General features: G+C 53.0%; 1 long non-coding RNA gene across 3 annotated transcripts in view; it reads left to right on the plus strand.

The window, feature by feature from the left end:
• Nucleotides 1–15: 15 nt before the first annotated feature.
• The window catches only part of LOC142258648 (uncharacterized), a 297,016-nt gene continuing 284,695 nt past the window's right edge, over nucleotides 16–12,336 (plus strand). For all 3 annotated transcript variants that reach the window (XR_012727831.1, XR_012727829.1, XR_012727830.1), the window contains exon 1: nucleotides 16–101. This is a non-coding gene — a long non-coding RNA (uncharacterized LOC142258648). The remainder of the gene's footprint in view (nucleotides 102–12,336) is intronic.

Consider the following 12,336-nt stretch of genomic DNA (forward strand, 5'->3'; position numbering starts at 1 on the left):
CCCTTCTCCAGGCATCCTGCGGCTACTTCCGCCTCCTACGGTGTGCGGAGAGGACCAAATTCAGCCAGATAGCACTTGCTCTGCATTTCTAGGGTAGGAAGGTGAACGCTCTTTTTCTTTTTCCATTGAGGTAATTGCAGTGCTGTATCTGTAAATATATACACTACACTTTGGAGCCCCTGACAGGAGTTTACACTCTGCTTTTATAAACTATCGTTATGGCCATACCACCTGATAACTTTTCCCACACCCTTTAATATTTATCTAGAGGGTCCTTTTGGTTATTTTCTGTCAGCGGCTTTACAGAATTAAATAACCGTAAATATTTTTTATTTTATTTTTTTTTCGAAAAAACAGCGCCCCTTCTGTCCACAGGCCATATGTGGTAATGCAGCTCCGCTGCTTACAAGCCTTGGGTGAAAAGTATTTTTTTTCTTGGTCTTGCACAATCCTCTTATGGATGGTTAGTAAATATTGCCGGCAATGTGAGGCCGATTAGGGGTTAGGATATTTTTGAGGGTCTCATGGGTTCGAGTGTCACTTTCTACCTTGCAATCTCATGGCCATCTTGCAGGGGGCATGCAGCAGTTGCCAAGGCAATGGCGGCATTATTTTCGAGGTTGTCCACTGCAACAATGGCCGCCACACCGCACCAACACCCTGTGAAAGGAGCTGGACAACTCCACTTCATACATTTTTGCCTGGCGACACTAGATCAACTGATGATATTTGGATGTGCGGCCCATGTCTTTTTCTACAGCTATGGCATTATATATGTGCCCCTACTGTGTAATGGCCGTGTCTGATCTTACAAGGATATGGTCTGATCATACCACATCTCCTGGGCAGGGGAGGACGCAAAAGAGTAACAGATGTTACACCACGGGATCATAGCTGATTCTTTTTGTGAGGTAAAACATTGCCTATTTTTAAAGGGAACCTGTCAGGTGCAATATGCACCCAGAACCAGCAGTCCTGAGTGCATATTGCTAAGCCCTGCCTAACTGTCCCTGTATACAATAGCATAGATAAAGGGGTCTATAGAAAAAGTATTTATAAAGATCTTTTACCATATGCTAATGAGCACAGGGACTAGTCCAGAGGACGTTAGTTTCCCCGACCAGTCGACTCCATTAGCATGTTAGTACGTCCCTGTGGGTGTTCAAACATGCTAATGAATGTGCAGCTTCACAGGATGATATCACTCAGCTCTCCACTGCCATTGTGTCCGACGGGAGATTTCGGCTCAGTGTGGATGACCCCGGGTGTACACGTCCTAGCTTCAAACTGAAGTAGTACGCATGACCGAAACTCCGGGGTCATCCTGTGACGCTGTGTATTCATTAGCATGCTAATGTGACGCCCTGGACTAGTCAGGTCATTCCAGGTAGTTCCATGCACACACACCACTCCACTTAGAAAGGTGACAGCAGCCAAACTTCAAAAACGTTGTCACCACCCTCCGGGTTTGATGTTCACACCAGGGGGACAGAGCCAGGCGGTTGGCTCCGCTCACTGAGTTCACAGGCCCGGAGGCAGGAAAAACAGTAGTCTAGATTAGCTTTGACAGTGGAGTGAAGTGGAGTCAAGTTCAGGGGCAGAGCTGTGCTCGGGTCTGCCAAAGTCTACACCAGGTGTCTGGGTTGGAGCCCAGTCACCTCTGGCAAAGAGGCAGACGGTGGTGGCCGCCTGCAGGAGCTGGGATTACAGCTGGTGGAACTGTAGGGACCGTGGACGGGCGGTGGCCCGACGATACCGAACCGGGGAACTGATTGGAAACCAGAGCACCAGGAGGGGTACTCAGACCCAGTACGAGGCCCAGAAACAACCGGGCCGAGACAAAACAACCGATTGAGGACTGGACTTTAGGACCTTTCCCACACAAGACCCGACTGAAAACAGCCCAACCATTAGGGTAAAGCCACCGCCAAGGCATAAAGACCAAATGGGCCAGCGTCTGCGGGCAAACAGGGCTCTCCCGACACCCAGCAAGCCAGGGAGCGGACTACTGTTGCTTAGGCATAAGAGTCCAACTTTTACGCAAGTGAGGTGCAGGAGAAAGGCGGAAACCACCAACCTGTTAAGAGGAATAGCGCAGCCGGCTGCGGGCACCGTTCACCATCCTGTTTGGTTTGCCAGAGACTCCAGCGTATTTTCTCATAGTGAGTACACCAGTGCCTTCGGGTCGCGCACCGCACCGCACCGACACCCCAGCACGCATCCATCCCCTCGCCTCAGCACCTTCCTCGGGTCCCCGGGACCATCATCCCCTTACCCACAGAGGGGGTCAACACCAAGCTGCGCAACACCGTCCCCGGGAGCCTAGTCAACAGCAGCGGTGGTGTCCATCCATTCACCACAACCCGTGGGTGGCGTCACGAACTTAAATCCCCTGCAAACAACCGCGGCTCCAGCCATGGACCTCCCCACGAAGTCCCTACGTGTAGCACCAACCCCCTTTCAGAGCGACGTGACCCCTGGATCCGTGGAGAGCTCGAGCCACCCACCGACGAGCACGGTTCCGAGCGGCTCGGCAGCCGGCCGAGCCCCAGGGCGGTACACTAGCACGACCACAGGGGCATACTAACATGCTAATGGAGCCGACTGGCTGGGGAACTGACACCCAGGGGACTAGTCCCCGCACTCATTAGCATACGGTAAAAGATCTTTAGAAGTACTTTTTCTAAAGATCTCTTTATCTATGCTGGTGTATACAGGGACAGTTAGGCAGGGATTAGCAATATGCACCCAGAACTGCTTGTGGTTCTGGGCATATGTTGCACCTGACAGGTTCCCTTTAAAAAATGTTTTACCTCCCAAGAAGAATTTTCTGTAATCCCGTGCTATAATGTCTGTATCCTTTTTAGAAGATCATGGCAACCCCAACTAGACACAATCACTTTTTCATGAAATAGTTTTGCTACAAATGTGCTTGGACCACTGAATGTCACAGTTCATTTTGGTAGTGGTCCGGTGCAGGTATATGGGCATTCAGCACCTCGGGATAATTGCCAAGATTATCACGTTCCTTTGCACCATTTTTGTCTTTTACAATAATTGTGTGCATATCCCAATGTAGGCTGTTTTGTATTGACTTATGATTATGCTTCCTAGTGATACACCATTATAAGAAGATCACCATTCAGTCTAGGGTTGTCCTTTATCATAGAGAGGATGAGACCGACTCTTCTGCATTTGTTACAGGTTCTCCTGTTTATGGGATTCAACTTCACTAATTAGATTTTCAAATACCTGTCACGCCGGGGTGAGGGAACACCCAACGTGTGGCGCAAGAGGAGGGGTATGCCATGAAAGATGAAAATTTAGGCTCTGACGATAGGGAGAGGGGGAGAGGGGTCACCACCTAACTCATGTGTGTCTGATCCCTCAGCTCCCTATCATCCCTAGATGGGACCTTTCCCCCATGTGTGATCACGTGCTTTAGGCCCTGGCTGACCCTGGACTTTCACCTGACTAGAGCGCAGGCCAGCAAAACACTACTGATGTCGCAACGTGTAAAGCCTAAATGCGCCGATTTATGATCGCAAAAGCGTCGTAAATCGGCGATCGGTGTAGCGTCGGTCATTTCCATAATTTCGGAAGGACCGATGTTACGATGTTGTTCCTCGTTCCTGTGGCAGCACACATCGCTGTGTCTGAAGCCGCAGGAGCGAGGAACGTCTCCTTACCTGCCTCCACCGGCTATGCGGAAGGAAAGAGGTGGACGGGATGTTTATGTCCCGCTCATCTCCGCCCCTCCACTTCTATTGGCCACCTGCCGTGTGACGTCGCTATGACGCCGCACGACCCGCCCCCTTAGGAAGGAGGCGATTCGCCGGCCAGAGCGAAGTCGCAGGGCAGGTAAGTGCGTGTGAAGCTGCCGTAGCGATAATGTTCGCTACGCCAGCAATCACACGATATCGCAGCTGCGACGGGAGCGGGGACTATCGCGCTCGGCATCGCTAGCATCGGCTTGCGATGTCGTAGTGTGCAAAGTGCCCCTAAGAGCTGCAAGTCAATTCCGGCAGGGTAGAAAAGAATCCTTTAACCTTTCATCACCAAATGGAATTAAATACGCTCCCACTCAGGATTAATGATGAGCGGGGTTTAAAACGGGTCTGTGATCAACTAAACGCTGTGACCTTCTGATCCCAGATCCCCCGGCGAGGCCTAAGCAGGGCACGACACACTCTTCACAGTACCCTAGCACATATGAGACTTCTAAGATGAATACCCTTTTAAAAAAAAAAAATATTTAACTAAGACAACCTCTTCCCATTTGTCCTGTTAGGACATTCAATCATCACAGGTAGGAGTCTCCTCTATGGAATCCAATGTGATCTCTTAGCAAAAAAAAAGACTCCTCCTGCACCGAAAGTGATCTCTATACGTACAGTATTAGTGTACACGCACACATTCGTATAAAACGGCAATGCACTGTCCTGATTTTTTTTTTTTTTTTTTTCTGGGACTGCATACAAACCCATAGAGATTAATTGATCGATAAACAAATCCGTTTAAAAATGGATTTGTGAGATTCAGGGCACGTCCGATTGTCCTTTTGTTTGCGGATCAGACTGGGTCCGTCATGGCTCATGTCTGGGGAATCATCGCCAGCTGTTGCGGGCAGCCAGCGAAGATCCCCGCACATGTCAGTTGATTTGAACAGCTGACATGTGTGCCTCACAGGCGAAGGTGGATCACGATCCACACACACCTGTTAACCCCTTAAATCTCGCTGTCAAAATGTGACAGCTCGATGTGAATGCCACTGCGGTAAGTGCGCACTCACCCGCCACCATCGGAAGTCACATGGCGTGATCACGTGAAGCCGATGATTGCCATGGCAGCACAGGGTCATGTGATGACTCCTGTAGCTATCGTGTCTCACTTCCTCTTAGGCTACTTTCACACATCATTTTTTTTCCATCAGGCACAATCCGGAAAAAAACGGATAAAACTGATCCGGCGCCGGATTCATTTTATCCCCATTGATTTGTATTAGCGCCGGATTGTGCCTGATGGCCTTGCGTTGCATTCGGCTTTTGCCGGATCCGGTGTAATTGGCTAATGCGGCGGCCGGATGGAACTTCTCTTGTAACGTTTTTTTGTCTCTGACAAAAAACTGCATCGCACCTGATCCGGCGCGATACGGTGTGATTTACAATGGAAGCCTATGGACACCGGCGTAATGCGGCAAAAAACGGATGCGGCCGCTGGATCCGTTTTTTTAAACTGAGCATGCTTTAATTTATTGTAAAAAAACGGATCCGGCAAAAAAACGGACGAAAGGGATGCAAAAACGGATGCGTCGGATCCGTCAAAAAAGAGGATCCGGCGCATCCGTTTTTGCATATTCTGCGTCGGATCCGTTGCATCAGGCACACGCCGGATTGTAGAAAAAACAAAAAAGCTAGCACTAAATGTGTACTACAGCACTAAGAATTCCAACTGTACTTATTATAAATATGAGATTTTTGGCAAAAAATTGCAATTTCTTGAGCTGCCTCGCCACTCCACGGCAAATCTCATTTGAGGCAGTCCTACACTAAAATATTTTTATAAAATGTGCCATACGGCCTCACATATGAAATAGTAGAACTGCTCTCAGCAGCACTCACCTGGTCTATTTCAGTCCCGTACCCATGACTGAATTAGTGATGTGTCGGTCGCGAACAATCCGACACAAAGATCCGGCTCCCTGCTGTGAACGACAGGAGCCGGGTCACCAGTGTGAGCCGCTGAAATATCTAATCTGCTCTTTTCGCCGTCAAAACACCGCCCACCCGAGGCTCAACTCTGCCCACTCAGCAATCTAATTGGCTGGTTTGGAAGTGGGCGGGGCTTAGTCGCGGGTGGGCGGGGCTTTAGCAGCGTTACTATAATCTTAAATATGTGTTCACCTGGGGTGAACACATATTTAATAAGGAGCCGAAAACGAGCTGAAAGATCCGGCTCTTTTTGGTGAACGGAGCCATAAGAACCGGCTCACCAAAAAGAGCCGGACTGCCCATCACTAGACTGAATCATGGCTGTGGGCGGGACAGGTCCAAGCCAATGCTGCATGAAGTAAATAGCCTGTGGACAGGGCCTGATGACTGAATGTGAACAGTCACCAACCGCCAAAATCTAGACAGGTGGAATACATCCCAAATTATCCCAAAGGATAAAAGGATGAAAAATGGATAAAACAAGGAAAAATACAGATGTAAAATAGATCACAGGTGGCAGGGGTGTTCTATATATGGACTTTTGGCGTTCATGTGCCTCCAGGGCCGTATTTACCATTAGGCACCCGTGGTCCGGTGCCTAGGGCGGCAGATTGTGAGGGGCGGCTCCTTCTGGCAGCAAAAAAAAAAAAATTTTTTTTTTTTACATTTTTTTTTTGTGGCTGCCGAGCACAGGGAGCTGATTGACCCCGGAACTGCCGGCGCCTGCACTTCTGGGGTCACAGGCGCGCGCCAATCAGCTCCTTCCTCTGTGCTGCGTCCACTGCTGTGTGGACGTCACATGCAGAGCTCACAGCAGGACGCCGCGGATGACGCCGTGATGGAAGCTGGTGTCAGAAGAGGATACTCACATGAGCCAGGAACATGGCGGCGGGCACTGGAGCAGGTAAGTGGATTCATAAGGAGCGTGGGAGTGTCTCTAATGCAGACCGGAGATCTGCGCATGCGGGGGGGGGAGGCGGCAAAGGCTGATACTGAAGGGAGGCAGAGGCTGAGACTGGGGGGAGGCTGGAGGAAGGCAGAGGCTGAGACTGGGGGGAGGCTGGAGGGAGGCAGAGGCTGAGACTGGGGGGAGGCTGGAGGGAGGCAGAGGCTGAGACTGGGGGGAGGCTGGAGTGAGGCAGAGGCTGAGACTCGGGGGAGGCTGGAGGGAGGCAGAGGCTGAGACTGGAGGGAGGCAGAGGCTGAGACTGGAGGGAGGCTGGAGGGAGGCAGAGGCTGAGACTGGAGAGAGGCAGAGGCTGAGACTGGGGGGAGACTGGAGGGAGGCAGAGGCTGAGACTGGGGGGAGGCTGGAGGGAGGCAGAGGCTGAGACTGGGGGGAGGCTGGAGGGAGGCAGAGGCTGAGACTGGGGGGAGGCTGGAGGGAGGCAGAGGCTGAGACTGGAGGGAGGCAGAGGCTGAGACTGGGGGGAGGCTGGAGGGAGGCAGAGGCTGAGACTGGAGAGAGGCAGAGGCTGAGACTGGGGGGAGGCTGGAGGGAGGCAGAGGCTGAGACTGGAGAGAGGCAGAGGCTGAGACTGGGGGGAGGCTGGAGGGAGGCAGAGGCTGAGACTGGAGAGAGGCAGAGGCTGAGACTGGGGGGAGGCTGGAGGGAGGCAGAGGCTGAGACTGGAGGGAGGCAGAGGCTGAGACTGTGGGGAGGCTGGAGGGAGGCAGAGGCTGAGACTGGGGGAGGCTGGAGGGAGGCAGAGGCAGAGACTGGAGGGAGGCAGAGGCTGAGACTGGGGGGAGGCTGGAGGGAGGCAGAGGCTGAGACTGGGGGGAGGCTGGAGAGAGGCAGAGGCTGAGACTGGGGGGAGGCTGGAGGGAGGCAGAGACTGGGGGGAGGCTGGAGGGAGGCAGAGACTGGGGGGAGGCTGGAGGGAGGCAGAGACTGGGGGGAGGCTGGAGGGAGGCAGAGACTGGGGGGAGGCTGGAGGGAGGCAGAGGCAGAGACTGGGGGGAGGCTGGAGGGAGGCAGAGGCAGAGACTGGGGGGAGGCTGGAGGGAGGCAGAGGCAGAGACTGGGGGGAGGCTGGAGGGAGGCAGAGGCAGAGACTGGGGGGAGGCTAGAGGGAGGCAGAGACTGGGGGGAGGCTGGAGGGAGGCAGAGGCAGAGACTGGGGGGAGGCTGGAGGGAGGCAGAGGCAGAGACTGGGGGGAGGCTGGAGGGAGGCAGAGGCAGAGACTGGGGGGAGTCTGGAGGGAGGCAGAGGCAGAGACTGGGGGGAGTCTGGAGGGAGGCAGAGGCTGAGACTTGGGGGAGGCTGGAGGGAGGCAGAGGCTGGGACTGAGGGGAAGCTGGAGGGTGGCTGAGGCTGGAGGGAGGCTGGAGGGTGGCTGAGGCTGGAGGGAGGCTGAGGCTGGGGGGAGGCTGGAGGGAGGCTGAGACTGGGGGGAGGCTGGAGGGAGGCAGAAGCTGAGACTGGAGGGAGGCTGAGACTGGGGGGAGGCTGGAGGGAGGCAGAGGCTGAGACTGGGGGGAGGCTGGAGGGAGGCAGAGGCTGAGACTGGGGGGAGGCTGGAGGGAGGCAGAGGCTGAGACTGGGGGGAGGCTGGAGGGAGGCAGAGGCAGAGACTGGGGGGAGGCTGGAGGGAGGCAGAGGCAGAGACTGGGGGGAGTCTGGAGGGAGGCAGAGGCTGAGACTTGGGGGAGGCTGGAGGGAGGCAGAGGCTGGGACTGAGGGGAGGCTGGAGGGAGGCTGAGGCTGAGACTGGAGGGAGGCTGAGGCTGAGACTGGGGTGAGGCTGGAGGGAGGCTGAGGCTGAGACTGGGGTGAGGCTGGAGGGAGGCTGAGACTGGGGTGAGGCTGGAGGGAGGCTGAGACTGGGGTGAGGCTGGAGGGAGGCTGAGACTGGAGGGAGGCTGGAGGGAGGCTGAGACTGGGGGGAGGCTGGAGGGAGGCTGAGACTGGGGGGAGGCTGGAGGGAGGCAGAAGCTGAGACTGGAGGGAGGCTGAGACTGGGGGGAGGCTGGAGGGAGACTGAGGCCGAGACTGGGGGGAGGCTGTAGGGAGGCTGAGGCAGAGACTGGAGGGAGGCTGAGGCTGAGACTTGAGGGAGGCTGAGGCTGAGACTGGAGGGAGGCTGAGGCTGGGGGGAGGCAAAGGCTGAGACTGGGGGAGAGAGGCTGATGCTGAGGGAAGATAGAGGCTGATGCTGGGGGAGAGAGGCTGATGCTGGGGGAGTGGGAGAGAGGGGCTAATGCTAGAGACAGAGGACAAGGGATGAGGGATAGTGCAATGACAAAATCGATTGGGTGGGGGGAGTGTAAGGACACAGAATAAGAGGTGGCAGCATTGGGAGCTCATTGTGAAGAAGGGGCAGCATGTGTGGGATCAGTATGGAGTGGAGCAATGTAGGGGAGTCAATATCAAGAGTGGGGTAGTGTGTGTGTGGGGGGTCTCAGCATAAGCGTTAGTATGGTGGTCTTAGCATGAGTGGGGCAACATGAAGGTCTCATTATGGAAAAGAGGAAGGCAGCATTAGGAGCTCATGGAGAGGGACAGCATGCATGGGACATTGTGAGAAGGGGGCAGCATGCATGGGACACTGAGGAGGGGGCAGCATGCATGGGACATTGTGAGAAGGGAGCAGCATGCATGGGAGACTGAGGAGGGGGCAGCAAGCATGGGACACTGTGAGGAGGGGGCAGCATGCATGGGACACTGTGAGGAGGGGGCAGCATGCATGGGACACTGTGAGGAGGGGGCAGCATGCATGGGACATTGTGAGGAGGGAGCAGCATGCATGAGACATTGTGAGGAGGGAACAGCATGCATGGGACATTGTGAGGAGGGAGCAGCATGCATGAGACATTGTGAGGAGGGAGAATCAAGCATGAGACATTGTGAGGAGGGAGCAGCATGCATGGGACATTGTGAGGAGGGAGCAGCATGCATGAGACATTGTGAGGAGGGGGCAGCATGCATGGGACATTGTGAAGAGGGGGCAGCATGCATGGGACATTGTGAGGAGAGAGCAGCATGCATGGGACATTGTGAGGAGGGGGCAGCATGCAAGGGACATTGTGAGGAGGGGGCAGCATGCATGGGACATTGTGAGGAGGGGGCAGCATGCATGGGACATTGTGAGGAGGGAGCAGCATGCATGGGACATTGTGAAGAGGGGGCAGCATGCATGGGACATTGTGAGGAGGGAGCAGCATGCATGGGACATTGTGAGGAGGGGGCAGCATGCATGGGACATTGTGAGGAGGGGGCAGCATGCATGGGACATTGTGAGGAGGGGGCAGCATGCATGGGACATTGTGAGGAGGGGGCAGCATGCATGGGACATTGTGAGGAGGGGGCAGCATGCATGGGACATTGTCCTCACATCATGCTGCTCCCTCCTCACAATGTACAGATCATATTTCATAATCGAGGAAGGTGTGGTGGATATACAGTAGTTTATAAGGGAGGGCAGAGTGGTGTTTTAGTTTATTAGGGGCAGTGTCACAGTCACAGTATATAAGTGGGGACGGTGTGGTGGGAATATTTTATACTCATGCTATGTTTTGATGTGCCCATGGTGATTCCCATTGGGGGGGGGTTAGTTTCTTATTGATACTTTTTAAAGTGTGCTACAGAGTAGATCTGCCTTAAACAGATGTCGTGTGCGAAAACTCAGTTTTACGTTGTCACTAAGGGGCGCGACCACTTAAAGTGCCTAGGGCAGCATGAAGGCAAAATACAGCCCTGTGTGCCTCCCAGAACTGAACCGTGGGTTTTTGTTCATTGATATCCATGTTTAGTGTAAGGCTAGTTTCACACTTGCGTTGGACGGCATCCATAGCATTGCGTTGTGTGACGCATGCAACGGATACGTTGCATATAGTGGCACAACGGATGCTACGGATCGTACAAAATAACGCAATCCGTTATAGGGTTTTTTTCCTTGACTTTACACATCTGAGCATGCGCAGTTGTGTAAAGAGGATGCGTTAACGGAATCCGTCAAAATGACGGATTCTAACGGAATCCGCCACCATAGGCGTCCATTATAAAAACAACGGACGCCGACGGTATCCTGCAGGTTGCGTTTTTTGACACTCCGCCAAGTGCAGAAAAACGCTACATGCAGCGTTCCATCCGCCCGACGGTCACTGACGGTCAGCGTCAAAACAACTGATGCGCCGCAGGGCGTATGCAATGCAAGACCATCCATTGCTATCCGTAGCTAATAGAAGTCTATGAGGAATATAACGGTTTCCTGCAACGGTTACCGTAATTCCTCAAGGCTGCGAATAGCAACGGAAGCCGTCCAACGCAAGTGTGAAAGTAGCCTTACATTTATTAGTGTTCCCTTTAGCACTGACGGCAACAACATACCATAATGTATTCCTCCTAAACTCAGGTGCTAGTTACTGATGAAGGCCGTGTGTGGGCCGCAACGTCTAACTACACTGAGTATTAAATAAAAAATAAAAAATATTTTTTCACTGGATCTAGGAGTGCCTTGTTGTTTGTGAAACCTACCCCTACCCTAGCAATTATTTTTGGGTAGAAGTGCCTTATGCTATTGAAATGATTTACATGGATGACGCCGGCTCCGTCATTGTGTGCGCTGCTGGAGTCTCGCGCAGGCGCATTTCGCTGTGCCCCTATCGCGGGGCTGAACATAAAGCATACATCACTCACGCAGGCTCGAGATTATGGGCGGTGCTATGTATGACCTCACCAGCGTCATCCTCGTACCCGCCCATAATTTCTCACCTGCGCAACTACATCACCGGTGCTCGCGCGAGTGAAACTTTATGCTCAGCCCCGCAATAGGGGCACAGCGAAATGCGGCTGCGCAAGACTCCAGCAGCGTGCACTGCGTCATCCATGTAAATCATGACTAGGGGACGGCGAACAGCGGCAGGAGGAAGGGGGGACAGGAGTCGAATTAGAGCCCGCCCATCTGGCCAACCAAACTCATTTGCATAGAAAATGGTAAGATTTTGTAAAGTTATTTTAGGGGTCTGCAAGGGGAGCCAGCAACAAGGTGCACCGTCCTAGAATATAGCCCAGGAGCTGCAGAAGGGGATAATTTTTGGTTTAATAGGGAAACAACTGGTAACAGGTTCCCTTTAAACCAAGTTACACATTTGTGAAAAGCTTTGCTTGTCTTGCAAAACGTTCTCAAACCAAGTTACTCTTAATCCAAGGTTCCACTGTATCTCACTTTATTTAATTGAGTGCATTAGTCACCGTGAGGCTACAAATGAGTGTGCCATACCTGTCCCCGCTGTCTCAGGTGTGGTTTGCTGCTGTTTTCCTGTCCTTGCTTATTACTTCCCTAAGGAATGTTATTTCTGGCCGCACAGAGCAGACCGGGCCCCGGAGGAACAGGCGCTGCTTCCTATTTTTAAAATCAATTTCTCTATCTAATTAGCAGCTTTGGAAGCGGCCATTTATACCTTGCTTTTCTCACCTCGTGCACTAGGAGTACAGGTGCACATACGGTGAAGCCATGTTTAATAATGTACATTATACATATATACTGTACATAATACTGCTAATTAAAGATTGGATTTTAGACCATCCCAAGGTGGAATTTTTAAGATTTGACCTTCGTTCCATGTTGGTTTCTCATATAAGACCATGAGGTAATTCACGCTGTGCCAAGGTGAGTCTTT

This window comes from Anomaloglossus baeobatrachus, chromosome 12 (genome assembly GCF_048569485.1).
Source record: "Anomaloglossus baeobatrachus isolate aAnoBae1 chromosome 12, aAnoBae1.hap1, whole genome shotgun sequence".
NCBI lineage: Eukaryota > Metazoa > Chordata > Amphibia > Anura > Aromobatidae > Anomaloglossus > Anomaloglossus baeobatrachus.